The sequence below is a fragment of the Neovison vison genome, chromosome 5, assembly GCF_020171115.1.
Source record: "Neovison vison isolate M4711 chromosome 5, ASM_NN_V1, whole genome shotgun sequence".
Lineage (NCBI taxonomy): Eukaryota > Metazoa > Chordata > Mammalia > Carnivora > Mustelidae > Neogale > Neogale vison.
In genome coordinates, this window is record NC_058095.1 from 83,861,924 (window position 1) to 83,877,017 (window position 15,094).

A 15,094-nucleotide genomic window follows, 5' to 3' on the forward strand; every position below is an offset into this window, starting at 1 on the left:
TTTCACATACTGTTAATAATACTTTTCAGAAACGGACAATGATCTTAAAAAAATTCCACTTGTTCCACTTGGAAGGATTAAGAACATATCACCTCTCAGAAATGATTTTTTTTAAAAAGTATTTAGCTTTGGTTGGCACACATGACATCTAGGGCTGTGCCAGGATGCTTCCTGTAATATGTAATCTGCAATGAAGTAAATCTCCACAAGCTCGTACTGACTTAGAAATATTTAACTCAGGCCAGAGCAGACAGTAGTATTAAAAGTTGATAGCTCATTTAAAATAATTCACTATAATATAATTTCATTTTGAAATTCACAGCTTGGGTGTGTAGGGTTAAACTTTCTATATGAGGTCTTGGATTTCTGGCTTATTCCTCCTAATAACCAACCACTCAACTCATGAGCCACACCTTTGTCTCTTATCGCCATGATTTCATTAACCTACTCTCCCACGCAAACCTGTGGTCCTTCCATATCTTTAGAAATTATTCCTTAGAGGGGCACCTGGGTGGCTCAGTGAGTTAAGCCTCTGCCTTCGGCTCAGGTCATGATCTCAGGGTCCTAGGATGGAGCCCCGCATCAGGCTCTCTGCTCAGCAGGAAGCCTGCCCCACGCCCCCACACACACAACCCCTTTGCCTGCCTCTGCCCTACTTGTGATCTCTGTCTGTCAAATAAAATCTTTTAAAAAAAAAAAAAAGAAAGAAATTATTCCTTAGAAAGCCCTTCCAAACCTCCTAGAAGATACCACAAAACTTATCATATTAAAGGTGTCCTAATATTGCAACTAAAAGCAGTTCTACCATAACATGCTATGAGATTCTGAAGGTAACTACTCCCTTGTTTTTTTTTACAAAGTGGTCAAGTTCTTATCAGCATTGTGACCTAAATACCTTTATTGTAGAAACTGATACTTACATGAAGGGACTGGTAAAAGCATGTGAGTGATTTCTTTCTCAGGGTACACTACGACCATACTAACGAGGGGCTATTTCAGTAAGTTATTCATAAAGATCACTTACGACTTTGGCATGGAAACAACTTCTACATGTAGAAACAGGGACAACAAAGCCATATTTTGATAGTGAATTACACCTACCCCAGGCCTAATTCACTGACTACTCTGTTGTTCTTGCATTCAGAAGACAAAATGGAGCCCAACACGATACTGCCCTTAGCAGCCAGCTCTCCTGGAAGCAGGATCTAGCTCATTTGGTGGCTGGGTGACTTTGGACAAGTCCTTTAACTTCCCTCACCCTCCCTGGGTGAAACAGATGACACCATTTAGTGAGACGGCAATGGTGAACTGAGTAAGACCACGCATGGAACAGGCTCAGTAGCACCTGGAACTCTTTGGTAAACAATGTTTTCTACTACTTGTGTTATTATTATTTGTGTAATTAGCTGTCATCACCAGAGCACAGATGCCCACTGGAGGCAAAAGCACAGACCTGTGGCAATGCCTCTGGGCTCACACCTGAAGCTCTAGCGGCCCCTCTCTCTCCCTGTCTCTCCTCTTCTGCCCTCACTCATTTCACTCCTTTTTACCCACAGAACAATGAGCAAACTGTAAAGGAGATGCATTTTGTATTTTAATGAACAAAGAAAAACCAATTTAAAAAAGAGCAGTCTTTTAAAACCACAGGGCGAAGGGGATGATCTGGACTTTCTGTTTCAGTAAGGAATTTCAGAACTGTAAAATGGAAATCTGCTTCACAGCCTTCGTCATGTAGAAGGAAAAATGATTGCTAATATTTGTCCAGTATCCACTATGTGCCATACTCTAAAAGCTCTATGTGAATTTACTTATATAGATCTATTTCAAATCATATATGACTGTAAATTTGAAGAAATGACATTAAAATTACTATTCTTTTCTTAGAGGTGGGAAGATGGAAGGTCTTAAAAAGTTCAAACTATTGTTCTCAATGACAGGGAAGATTCTATTTAGAAAGAAGCAGACTAAATACATTTTTCAACATGAAATCCCTATTTTAATATACAACATCTAAAACAGTAAAGTCACCGAAATGACTGTTTTAAGACTATGCAGACAGTGAACAATTAGATCCAAGAACTGCTGAGATTTCCCTGGGGCCTGGACCAGAGTATTGGCGGGGGGCCAGAAGCCCAGAGCTCTGCTTAATTGGTGTAAAATGGGGCATATTGCAACCACACTCATTTTCAGTGACTTCGTGGTCTAAGCATCTGTTTTGAAATACCTAAATTTCTAAAACCATGAATTCCCATTCCAGCAAAAATACAGAGATTCTCAAGGAGCTGCCAAGCACGTATGGAGGATCCTGAGTGACTCGCTATGTCTGAGAACAGGCAGAAGAGTTCTATCTTTTCCTGTGGGAATTTACACAAATCACTTTGTTTCTAATCTCTAGGGTCTTTCCCCCCCTTTTTTTGAAAACTGAAATACAAAAGACATAAATCATCCTACCTTCACAATAAATCATCAGGGAGGGTTTCTTTGCATCAAAATGTACTCACCCTACCTCTATCACCCACCTACCACCTTGCAAACATTCATCAGAAGCCTACTAAGTCTCAGGCACTGCAAGTACAAATAAAAGCAAAATCCAACCTTCAGCAAGGGGAGGGTGAGGTAGCCAAATAAAAGCTTCAAAGGAAAAGAGATGCCCAAGAGGAGGGGGAAAAATCATCTAACAAGTGGGAGAATAAAGGAGAAAGTCGAGATAACTGAATCTATGTTAGGAACAATGGAATTCCAGCCAAGGGGAAAGGCATATGCAAAGGAGCAGAGGAACAGGCCCCACCCCTCACATTTACATCTGGGTGGCAAAGGCTTTTCCAGGAGAGTTCCGGAGGGAGGAGGGATGAAAGGGTGGGTGTCGTACAGGGTCCCAGCAGGACCTTCGAGGCCATGTTAATTGTCTGGACTCCTTGCAGATGGTGGCAAGTCATTGTCTGCAGTTAAGCTAAGGAGTGATGTGGCCAAAAGTGTCCTTAAAGAGGAGTCTGGAAGCCAACTGGAAGGTGGACTGCAAGGGACAACTGCAACATACCAGGTGCGTGAGGAAAGCCTGGGTGAGGGGCAGCAGTACCAGGGAGGGAGGAGGGAGGGTTTCAGGAGCTAGTTACACCGTGGCCAGACACGCTGGCCTTAGTTTAGCCTCAAAGACATCAGTGAGAGCCACCAGCTCTCAGGCGGAACACTCGCCTAGCTAGGTAGCTCTGCTACACTCTACCTACCTAGCTCTCCTCAGCCACAAGAAGGAGCAGTTAGGTAAGTGAGTGGAGAGCTCACATCCCTCCCAACTGGCATGACTCAGAAGAGAAGCCTCATTTTACCGTCAAGTGATATTAGCAAACTGAAGAGAAGCTACAAAGCTGCTTTGCACTCAGCTAAGGAAGGGCAAGGGTCACAGGAGACAGTCTACACTGAAGAAAAAAGAGCTTTGAGAATGCCCAACCCAAGATGCGGGGGGTGTCCCTTCTGCCCAGCCACATCAGCAGAAAGAAGGGGAGCCAGGCACAGGTGAAAGAGGCCCTGGTGGGTCAAGGCTTGAAAGCTGTCTGGAATTTACTGTAAAAACACAAAGTTGCTGAAAGCTGGGAAAGAAGTCAGTCTTTTGGGGAGGTCAGGGGGAGGGCTGTTTTCATTTAAGTTGAACATGTATTTCTTAAGGTGCACAAATCATAGTAAGATCAATGAATGTTTCCAAAGAACACACCCTTGTAAATATTATCTAGATCAAGGAGTGTGTCATTACAATCCAGAAGGTCCAGGCCCCCCACAGACCAATGCCCCAGGGGGAATCGCCTTCACTACTTCTAACACCAAGGATTAATTCGACTGGTTTTTGAACTTTATATCTATGGAATAACGTGGTATACTCTTCATGTCTAGCTTATTTTGGTCGACACTGGTTATTCATACAGTGATATGTAGCAAGAGTTTGCCATTCTTCAAGGCTGAGTAATATTCCATTGTATGAATGTACTTGTTTATCCATTCTGCCACTGAAGGACATCTGGGTTATTCCCAGTCTAATTTGTTTTTGCAAATTGTGCTGCTGCCGAATGGCTGCTGGAGCCCACATGGCTCTGGCCCCAGAACTATGAGGGGCTGAGGAGGGAGTGGTCGGCTCTGAGACACTGATTCTACCAATACTTGCTGTGTAGTTATTGGCAGAGCCCTAGTGGTTCATGTGGTACCTTTGTGGGACTATAAAAAGGTACCCCTTCCTCAAGTAAATTGTTACTATATTATTGTACAACATGGGCAATCCTGCCCTGGGAAGCTTTCCAGAGCTCTGTGGACAGTGGCCTGGCACACTCTGAAACATACCGATGCCACATGTCACAATCTATCACACTGTCACAATCTATCACACAAATGTGTGCGCGCGTGCGCACACACACACACACAACATACACCCCCCAGGGAGCGGGGCAGGTAAATTCTGAATCACAAGGAGGGTGGGAACTGGACCTCTGAGGCAGGTAACAGAGGAGTGATCGTGTGTACTCTTTGGAATGGGTTCTTCGGAATGGGTGTACAACATGCACGCCATGTGGCTTTATGCACAGAGGTGACTCTCTACTACTGCACAGGTATTCTGTGAGTGGCCCAGAGTCTCCACATTGGCTACTCATGCCCTATTTAAGTGAGCATTCGTATGACGTGAAGTACACCCTTTTACACGTAAGGCCCTTGAACAGTGCACAGCTCGAACACCCATACAAGGTGGCCTTGTTACTAAGTCTTAGAGAAGCAGAAAATAATGACCAGCCTCTGACTTTAAGAAGTTCACAGCTTAAGATGGGAGACAGACAAGAAGATCAATTACTCAGATAACGTGACAATAAAAGTCTACCCAAAGTATTATGGGAATCCGAAATAGAATAGTAGCTGGAAAACAGAAAGAAGTGGGTGATTCAACAGCTTAAGAAGTAGAACACATAAGGGTCGATGATGTTCACTAGAGGACTGGTTTGAAAGGGGAGGCCAAGGGGCACCTGGGTGGCTCAGTGGGTTAAAGCCTCTGCCTTCAGCTCAGGTCATGATCCCAGAATCCTGGGATCAAGCCCCGCATGGGGCTCTCTGCTCAGTAGGGAGCCTGCTCCCCACCCCCCTGCCTGCCTCTGCCTACTTGTGATCTCTCTCTCTCTGTCAAATAAACAAATAAAATATTTTTTTAAAAGGCAGGGGGAGGCCAAGTTTCTGGTTTAGGAACCAGAGCCAATGGTAGTACCATTCTCTGGGCCAGGACAACCACTTGGACTATGAGCATCAAGAAAGAAGCCTTGGTGGAGATGGAGAAGGGCACTTAACAGGAGGCGAGGACAGGTTTGGGGGAGACAGATTCAAAAGATGGCTGTTTCACTGCAAAGGAAAAAGCAGCTGGAGGTGAGAGGCCTGGCTTCCCCCCCAGCTCTGGCACTTAGCTCCATGTGATCTGGGCAAGCACTTCAACTCTCAGAGCTTCAATTTCCTGCTGGGTAACAAGCCTTTCTCTGTCTACTTGACAGGGCTCCTCTGAAGATCACAGGTAAAACTGCATGTGAGATCACTCTCAGCAGTAATGCACAACACACTGCCCAACTATCAGAATTACTAAGAAATCCAGGATTCAGAATCAGTTAGACAAAAAACAGCTTTTTTTTTTTTAAAAGAATTCATTTATTTATTTGACAGAGATCACAAGTAGGCAGAGAGGCAGGCAGAGAGAGAAAGAGAGAGAGGAGGAAGCAGGCTCCCCACTGAGCAGAGAGCCCGATGCGGAACTCGATCCCAGGACCCTGGGATCAGGACCTGAGCCAAAGGCAGTGGCTTAACCCACTGAGCCACCCAGGCGCCCCCCAAAAACAGCTTTTAATCAAGTCAAGAGACAAGACCAGGGCAAAGTCCAGATTGGTTTAGTGGAAAAGGAACCAAACTGAATGTAGAAATGTAGGTGAATAACTCCTCTTTAAATGACTACTTGATAGCAATGCTTGAAAAGTTAAAGTATCTTCCTTTTTAAAAAAAGAAAGCACGAAGAGAGAAAAAACTTAAGTGATTAGACTTAATGTTTCAAACATGTGGCTGCAGCCGGGCCTGAGTTGGCCAGTTCTGAGCAGGACCTGAGCTTCAAGAAGCTGACTCCTCCCCAACCAGCCAGCATCAGGTTCAGCCTGGATGACATAGGGCAAGTTAACGGCAACAAATTCTTCCTTACCTCTGAAACTTAGCACGACTATTCTCTCTGCTAGGAACAAATACCACTCCCAGTCTGGTTCACTTATACCTCTTACAATTCTCAGCTGAACCCCTCCCCCCCCGCCCCCCGCAGAAGGACCTCCCTGCCCACCCAACCTCAGAAACCCTGATGTCCCCTAACAGCCCTGTCACAGTGTATAACAAATGACTGATGTGCCTGCTTCCATCTTGAGCCACTTCAACTGCAGGGTCTATGGGGCAGGAGCGTGCCTATCAGACCTGCACAAAGGCCCAAGAATGGGCCTTGAATGAACACATGAAGTCACTTAGCACTCTGGGTCTGTCCCCTCCGTCCTAACCCCGGTGATAAACCCTGCCAGTGGGCTAAAGATGGGAGAGAAGAGTGCCTGGCACAAGGCTGAGCACACAGAAGCTCAGCTCTGCTCAAAAACAGCAGTGCTCTTTCTCTAAGTGTAAGATGTGGGCCCACCTGAAATGCTCCCCAGTGATGTTCACACGTAACTGTTACACAGAGTTGCGTAACAAAGTAGATTATTCAGTCAGAAAAAGGAATGGAACTTTGACACAGGCTACAACATGGATGGACCTTGAAAGTGTTATGCTAAGTGAAGTAAGCCACAGAGAGGGACAAATACTGCACAATTCCGCTTCCATGAGGGGCCTAGAATATGCAACTCGAGAGAGACAAAGTAGAATGGAGACGACCCCGGGCCAGGGGACTGGGGAGCTATTTAGTATGTACAGTTTTTTTTCAGATGATAAAAAGGCTCTGAGTATAGGTTACGGCAATACGGCGATGATGGCAGCTGAGGTATACACTTATGAATGGTTAAAATGATAAATACTATGTATATTTAACACACCAAAATGGGGGGAAATCGTCTAACTATTCACCTTTAGCTAACTGGTATTTGAAGACTGGCTCCCCCGCTACACATAGTGACACGTGCAGAGACCGAACTTTGGGACAGGGGGCTGGCAGGAGGGCAAAGTCCCCGCACAGAGTGCAGTCTAACCTGTCAGGTGCCATATACGCCCTCCCACGCATGTGCCACCCAACAGCCAGGAGGCCAAAACACAGCAGGCAGCAGCTTCCCAAGAGCGGCGGTCCAGAGATTCTTGGGAGTTTTAAGCACTCATGTGTCCCACAAACATTCCAGCTATAAAGCCGGCCGGCACAGGGGAGACCAGACAGTTCTGTGTTCATGTCTGAATTGACGCAGAAGCCACGAAATACCAAGTGGATGAGCCCTTAAGCAGAATTTGGCCCAGCTTCTTTTCGTTCTGTTTCCCCCTCAACAATTGATTATAAAAATTTTCAAACATACAGAGAAATCGAAAGAATGATTCCGTGACACCCCATTAACACACTGCTGGGGAAGCTCTTTCGTGGGGTGGGAGTGGGAGGTCACCACCCACTCTTCTCATGTTCTTCTCATCTCCCACCCTCACTGAACAGGAAGTGCTGGTCCTGGGACCACCACAGGCATTGCCCCGTGTCTGTTAGCGAATGCGTAAAATAGCACCTCTGGGCAAACTCTGATCCTGCCTGAACAATCTAGAAAGCATGAAACTTTCCTTCAGTCTCATAAAGAATGTAAGTATTTTCTCAGCTTGAGACGTTGTATTTTAGGTTTTAGTTTGAAGACAGTTGGTTTCATGGCCAAAGTATGAACTTATGAAAGAATTTTTCATGAGAATACTTACCAAAGATTGCAGCTGGAAATGAGGTACTCTGACACACCATTATATCATTTTAATAAGTTCTTTCATCAAAAATTTTCTAAATATGACCCTAAGGCCTCATGATTGTGGATTTTTAAAAAAGAGAGTATCAAGCAAAGTAAATCTAATTTTGGAAATTCATTTGGCATCATCAATCAATTAAAATATACTTTAAAAGAAACTATAAGACAGCAGAATTTTAAAACTAGAATACAGCTCACAAAACAGAAACACCTCCTTTTCAGACCTGGAACTGAAACAATACTTAGAATAGGTAGCTCATGTAAAAATGTGAGAGCAGTACTCGAAGCATCCCTTAATTTGGCCCTCTCAAACCCAATTCCAATCCTAGAAGGTGCTATCAGATGTTCACAAACTTTCATTCTAATTTCTGTTAGTGCTTCATGAACCCACACTGGATGCTAAACACATCAAGCCCCAACCACAGAATCAACCAAACCCATGTCTCCTGAGACCCACACTAATGACAAACACTGGCATTTTTAAAAACTGTATTTCTTGGAACTAAAATTCCAGTTATTATTTAAATCATATCCTTACTAGAATTAACTAGCAAAGTTGAAACTAAGTCAGGCAGACAGGTCAGACTCCCAGCCAGACGCTGAATGTCAGAAACACAAACTACCATGCTGATGGACCTCTTCAGTACCATCCAGGCCAGGAACCACGACAGGGGCTCCCCCCTCATAATGAGGGTCTTTGAGGAAATCAATGCTTACATTCCTCTGGGGATCCAGGAAAACTCTCCAATAAATCACAAGGCCGCAGTGGGTTTGGAAGCAAATACTAGCAAATACTTTGCTGGATATTATGAGGTCTCACCCAGGAAGAACAGGGTCTCATCTCTAAATAAGTTTACAATCTAGAGGAAAAACAAACCATCACGTTCTCTATTAGCTCTATACCTGATATCTGTGGGGTATATATGAATGCATTATGAACAATGGCATAAAAAAATGAAGCCACAGAAGTTCGCCCTCAAGATTACCACACAGAACGATCAGGTTATAGATAGATTTATTACCCATTATTTGCAGCATTCCTAACAGCAAGCAACTGTATGGGATGGGTCTCCTTATCTTCAACTCCATACCCCAGTGTGGGTTTTCAGTCTTTAAGAAAGCGTTGCTTCCTCTCCCTCCAACAAATTTCAGACATATACCAGGTGAGGGAGTCAGAACACCCATCCCATTTGAGAGTCGCTGCTATGGACAGAGGTAATAATGTGACTGTCCAAAGAATTCCAGTACATGTAGATTCTGGAGAAAATCTACTAGAGAAAGGATTGTTTCAGCAAAACTAAAAAGGCAAAAGGCTATGATTTGATGAAGGAAGTGTGAAGCTATTCTTAGAGTCTGGAACTTCCTGTGAAAAGGCTCAAACATAGAAGAGAAAAATGAATAGGCAGATAATTTTGGGGAGGGGGCAGGTATTGTCTGGGTACATTTAATGAAAACATAAGAGTGAGACTTCTGAGGTAGGATGACATTAATTAGAAATGAAACCCGCTGGTTCTTAGCATTCCTGATCAGGAAAACTGCTTGGAGGCAAGGAAGCCAATATTCCAGAGATCCACCCCATTCAAGAGCCAGCTTACCTTCATAAGATCTTTACCATTCTTACTAATTTACAGGTTACAGAATCTATGCTGTGCCACAAAAGAGCAAAGATTAGTTAACAATAACTATGAACCACAGCTACAAAATATGAGATAATTTTCACTTGTCCTCCAAGAAATTCCTATGAATGTTAAAGATTAGTACATAGGCAAAAACTATTTAATTAACTTAAGAAACCGTTTGTCACAATTAAGTTGACATGGTCTAGATGGTAAGCGACATAAGGTTTTCATATAGTAAACGGTAAACATTAAGTAATGTTAAATTTCTGTCCTAATTTTAGTATCACAACCACTATCCTTATTTCCAACACTACTTTGTTTGAATAACACTTCAAAAATGAAACTATAGATCAAATAGCATTAGCTTTAAAAATACTGAGAGAACAGCTGACTTAGTGAAACTGGTGGCCCAAAGAGGGCTCCCTTCAAACACCAGGAGCCATTCACAGGTGCTGTGTAATAAAGCCCTGGCTCATACAGCAGCATCCACGTAACACATAATGGGAACGGTGACCTCCGAACTTGCGCCACAGAGGCCCAGTTCTGTCCAGAGGAATTACTAAGCAATAGGCTTTTGTTAAAAAAGGAAGAAGAAGAAGAAGAAGAAGAAGAAGAAGAAGAAAAAGAATGAGATTCAGAGAATTTTTTGAGCTAGAAGTCAGTCATTTTTGGGATTATCAAGCCCAACCCCTTCATTCTGCTGACCAGGATATTGTGCTCCCTTTTAAAGCAGATTTACAGTTAAGACAAAGTAAAGGCACTGAGTTGTCTTCTGTATTTCTCCAAGTCATTTTTTAAAAGTCAGTGGGGGCGGGGAGGGGGGGCGCCTGGGTGGCTCAGTGGGTTAAAGCCTCTGCCTTCCGCTCAGGTCATGATCTCAGGGTCCTGGGATCGAGCCCCTCATCAGCTCAGCGGGAAGCCTGCTTCCCCCTCTCTCTGTGCCTGCCTCTCTGCCTACTTGTGATCTGTCTGTCAAATAAATAAATAAAATCTTTAAAAAAAAAAGAATCAGAGCCTTTAAAAATAAATAAATAAAAATAAAAAAATTAAAAGTCAGTAGGGAATATTGTTTAGAAGTTTCACATTATAATGATGAAATAAAATATAAAAGCAGCTTTTCAAAAACTGTGTTGGTCTGGTTTACCTACTACAAAGCAGAACACCCTCCCCCTCCAAAAGCTTTCCCAAATCCTTCCTATGTGTTTATGGTGAATTTATCAGCTCCAACACCTGCCCCCCAACTCCCCCCAACACACAGTGGGATTTAGAAGCCTAGGGCTGGCTATTTACAACGCAGCATTTAGAATAACAAGGCATCTTATTGTAAAAACATTCCCCTCCCACCAAAGGAAAGTCCCTCCCATCAACCATGTGATTTGCTAAGGAAAGAAATATGAACAGTCCCAATTTACACTCAGGTCAAAACTATTTCCAACTAGACGGAGAGGCTAGTTGAATCTTTGCTGTTCTAAAATTCCATGATTTTAGTAATTCCCCTTAATACTTTTGCATGAGGTCTTCTGTTTAGATACCATTTTAAATAGCTTCACATTTTGAGATTTATTAAATGTTCGGCAATTTTTATTTCAAAGGAATGCTGGTGTACTCATTAAACAGTGTTCTATATACCTAGATAATGAGACCAAATTTTATAAGAGACTGAATAACATAGTATCTCGTTAATTGTAATTTAAAACAGACTTTCTTAAACAGTCTCTGCATTCTTATTTTGGAAGATTGTTCTGTTACTACCTTATTACTACAGCTGGTAAAGGAAAAAGTAAAAGATACAAGGCAGCTTAGACTCCTGATTAAGCACTCAAAAATGGTGATCCATCATGGAGGGATTTATGCTGAGATTCAACTAACTATATAGAGCAAGATCTACTTAGTACAAATTTCCTAAAAATAAGCCACGAGTTGCTTTCTCCATTATTAAAGGAAGGCTCCTCACCTTCTTATTTAAACAGAACACCTGTGTAAAGACAACACACGTTTTGTGACTTTCCGTTCAAATTTCAGTATGCTTAAGTTTCTTGGTAAAATGTGGGCCAACTTTCCTTTAAAAATGTAACATATGTGCCGAATACTTTGGGAAGAGATCTGTTTGGCCACCGAATCTTCATCTGCCAAATGTATAGCCTCTAGCTTAAGAGTACCGTTAAACAATTTTTAAGTCTAGATTACTATTAAGAGCACGCTCACTTATATCCTACATACGTGTGAAAATGTAAAAGTTCTTAAGATTTTGTCATAATCTACAAATAAAACTACAAATAAACTTTCACGACTATGATTGCAACAACAACAACAAAAGTTTCTCATTCGAAGGGCTCAGAACATCCAGGCAGCAGCCTAGGACACCCGTGCCTCCCCCCGCCCCCACCCTTCAGGTGAGTTTCACCTTCTTCTGGGGGTCTACCCTCCCCGCCTTCCCCTGGGGCACCCGGGACTCGGAATCAACAAAAGATAGGCTGGCTCCAGGCTTGCACTCCCGCCCAACCCCGCGAGCCAGACTTCACCCTGAGAGAGATGCTCTCCCCGAAGTTCCGAAGGCAGGCTTGCGGAGAGATGATCGGCAAGACGCGAATTAACTCAGAATTCGCATCTCCGGAGTCCGGCTAGGGAGCTAACTGCACGTGAGGTTGCATCAGAAAAGACATGCTCCAGAAAGTCGGCTAAATTAGGGCGCAGGAAAGGCGTGTTATGCAACGGCCGCCGCTCTCACGGCCGCGAAAGTGTCCCTGAAGCTCGGGCTGCGACCCGCGCGGACCGGGAGGCAAACTTGGAGGGCCAGCAACGAGCGCCGGCCTGGCAACGCCGGGGTCTCCGTTGGCTGCACTGCCCGTGGGGGGCGGGCGGGGCGGCCGACCGCAAGACCAGCCGGGGCACGACGCCGCGGCCTGTGGCGGGGACGACGGCACGGCCCGTGGCAGACGACCGTACGGCCTCGGTGGACGGCGGTGCAGCGGGCGCTGGATCCGAACGCTGCTGGCCCCCAGCCGGCACGTCGCCCGGCCGGGTCTCGGGGTAAAAGCCCGTGGAGGCTGGGTGCCCCTGGCGCGGACGGCCTCCCGGGACGCCCCTCTCGCCGTCCCCGGCCGGGCCGCTCCAACCCCGCCAGAAGCCCGGCCGCGGCTGCCCGACGCACAACAAAGCGGCGGAGCCCCGGCGGCCGGGCTCTCGCTCCCAACTTCCCCCGCTCGGCGGACTCCGGACGGCCCGCGACGACGCGCCGCCAGCGGAGGCGGCTCCCGGCCCGGGCCGGGCGGGGGCCGTGGGGGCAGGGCGCAGGGCTCCGCTCGGGACAAACTTCCTCGGCCGCCCCGCTCCCCGCCCCTCGGCCGGGCCGCCCCGCCGAGTCGGGCGCCCCTCCCGGAGCCGCGGCCCGCAGCGGCCCTCGGGTGGGCGCGGGGAGCCCCCGGGGCCCCGCCGACCCTCGGAAACTTCCAGCCGCCCTGCCTTGGCCCCTGGCCACACGCCCCCCGCCCCTGCCCCTTCACCTCCTGGGGCGCGGTCTACACCCTCCGGGGCGTCCTCGTCCGTGGCTCCCGGGCCTCGCGCGCCGGGGGACCGGGCGCCAGTGGCTGGAGCTGCTGCTGGCCCCACGGGTACGGGGGAGCCCCGGGCGGCGGCGGCGCGGGCGGCGGCTGCTCCATCTTCCCGGGGCGCTCACGCCGAGGTTCCAGCGCGCAGACCCAAGTGGGACATTCGCTACATTGTTGGCATTCCACGGGCGTCACGTGACCCCGCCTCCCGCGTCACTCTCGGCCGCATACCAGCCCGGGCGGGGCGCCTGCGGCCCTGGCTCCTCGGCGGCCGGCCCGCTCCGCCCAGCCGCCGTTTCCTCCCTCCCGGTCGCGGCCCGCCCGCGCCCGCCGCCACCTGCCCGCGGCCTCCCCGCCGAGTGTTGCGGACCTTTTTGCCACTTTGTCACCCGCCCCCAGCTGCAGTTATTGCCCCATGGACTGCACTGGTATAAAAGTTGGTAACTCTGTCGTCAAAGCTACTGTTTTCTTAAGGATCTCACACCGGCCCTGGTGAAGAAAGTAAGTTAACAGGCCTGAAGGAGCCACCAAGTAACCAAATAGGTGTCAGCGGTTAAAAGTAAAGGCAGAAGAGGACAGACAGCTTAGTCCGTGGAATAAAGTAATAAAGGACGTTAAACTGTATATCCAAAATTAGTTTAAACTTAAACCCTAGTGCTGTGGATATTTTATGAGAAATGTTTCATGAGGTGCAGAACCAGATAGAAATGTATACCAACAAGTGAGAGTCTGAGTTTTGCATTTGCATTTGTGGGCTATGAGTGCAATACAAGGGCATATGCAGGGAATGTGCAGAGATTTAAGTAGAAACAGTAGTAACCTGGAAGCCAAATCCTTAATCTACTTCTGGACTTCCCTGACATCATACTTCCTACCTCTTACAGTCTGTGGCAGGTGATGGTGAGGGCTAATTTGTTTTAAAAGCCAGTCCGATTTCCTTTTTAACTAATAAACTCTTGTGAAGTTCTTAAATTTTAATGTGAAAAGAAACGGTAATGAAGGTCATTATCTCTGGACATTTTAACAACCTTCCCAGTCCCTTGTCTGCCATCCTGTCCACTTTCCTCTAATTCCTACCCAGGCTTTCAGTCCTGTCTTAGCTCTGGCAAGGAATCTCCTAGATTGCCCTCCTGTTTTCTCTCCTCTTTGAGCTCTGGTAATTAAACCAATTATTGTGCAGTTAGAGTTCAATTTCATTTTTCAGTCTTCTCCTGGGCTCTACCCAGGCATCTTGCACAGTGTAAGTCCCCAGTGGATGTTCTGTAATTGAGTTCCTCTTGCACTCACCTGTGTACATTTTCACTCATACATTGACCTTACTCTCTCTTCCCGAGCCCCAGGACTGCAGGGGCTTTTTTGTATGTATTTAAAGGTCCTGTCCTTGCTGTATTCGAAGATGTAAACGTAATTAAATAAAACATTTTTTGTCAAAGAAATATTGCAAATAAAAGGAATTTAGTGACTTAAAATTATGTATAAACTCCTAATAAAATTTTGTAATTATACTGACCATTAAAGCATTGTTTGCAATAGTGAAAAATCAAGAAGAACCTAAAATACCCAGCAATAGGGAATAGTAGGAAAATAAAAGATAGATATTCAAGTGATGAAAAAGCTAAGTGAATGAACTAGTTCTATACTTTTCATACGATAGATGATAGAATTCAAATTGTAGAGTGGGAAAAAAGCCAGTTGCAGAACAATATATACACCATGATACCATATTCATAAATAAAATGCCACAGTACCTATACTAACAATACTTTTATAAGTATAGACATGGAGACTGCAAGAAGATGCACCAAATTCGTGATGGCTTTTGCCTATGTAGAAGGAAGGAGGGAAAATAGAAGAGTAGAAGGAGGACTTCCACTTTACCTCCAATATGTTATTTCTTTTATTTAAAAAAGTAATGCAAAACTTTCAAAATCTTAAAATTTGTTGATTCCGGGTGATTAGGTTCAATCATTTGTGCTTTGTT

At 45.6% G+C, this 15,094-nt stretch overlaps 1 protein-coding gene across 1 annotated transcript in view; it reads right to left on the reverse strand.

Annotated features, from left to right (window-relative positions):
- The window catches only part of LATS2 (large tumor suppressor kinase 2), a 75,741-nt gene extending 62,477 nt beyond the window's left edge, over positions 1–13,264 (reverse strand). Inside the window, exon 1 of the mRNA XM_044249401.1 lies at positions 13,069–13,264. The gene's annotated coding sequence lies outside the window, so the exon portion shown is untranslated. The remainder of the gene's footprint in view (positions 1–13,068) is intronic.
- Between the last annotated feature and the right edge of the window lie 1,830 nt (positions 13,265–15,094).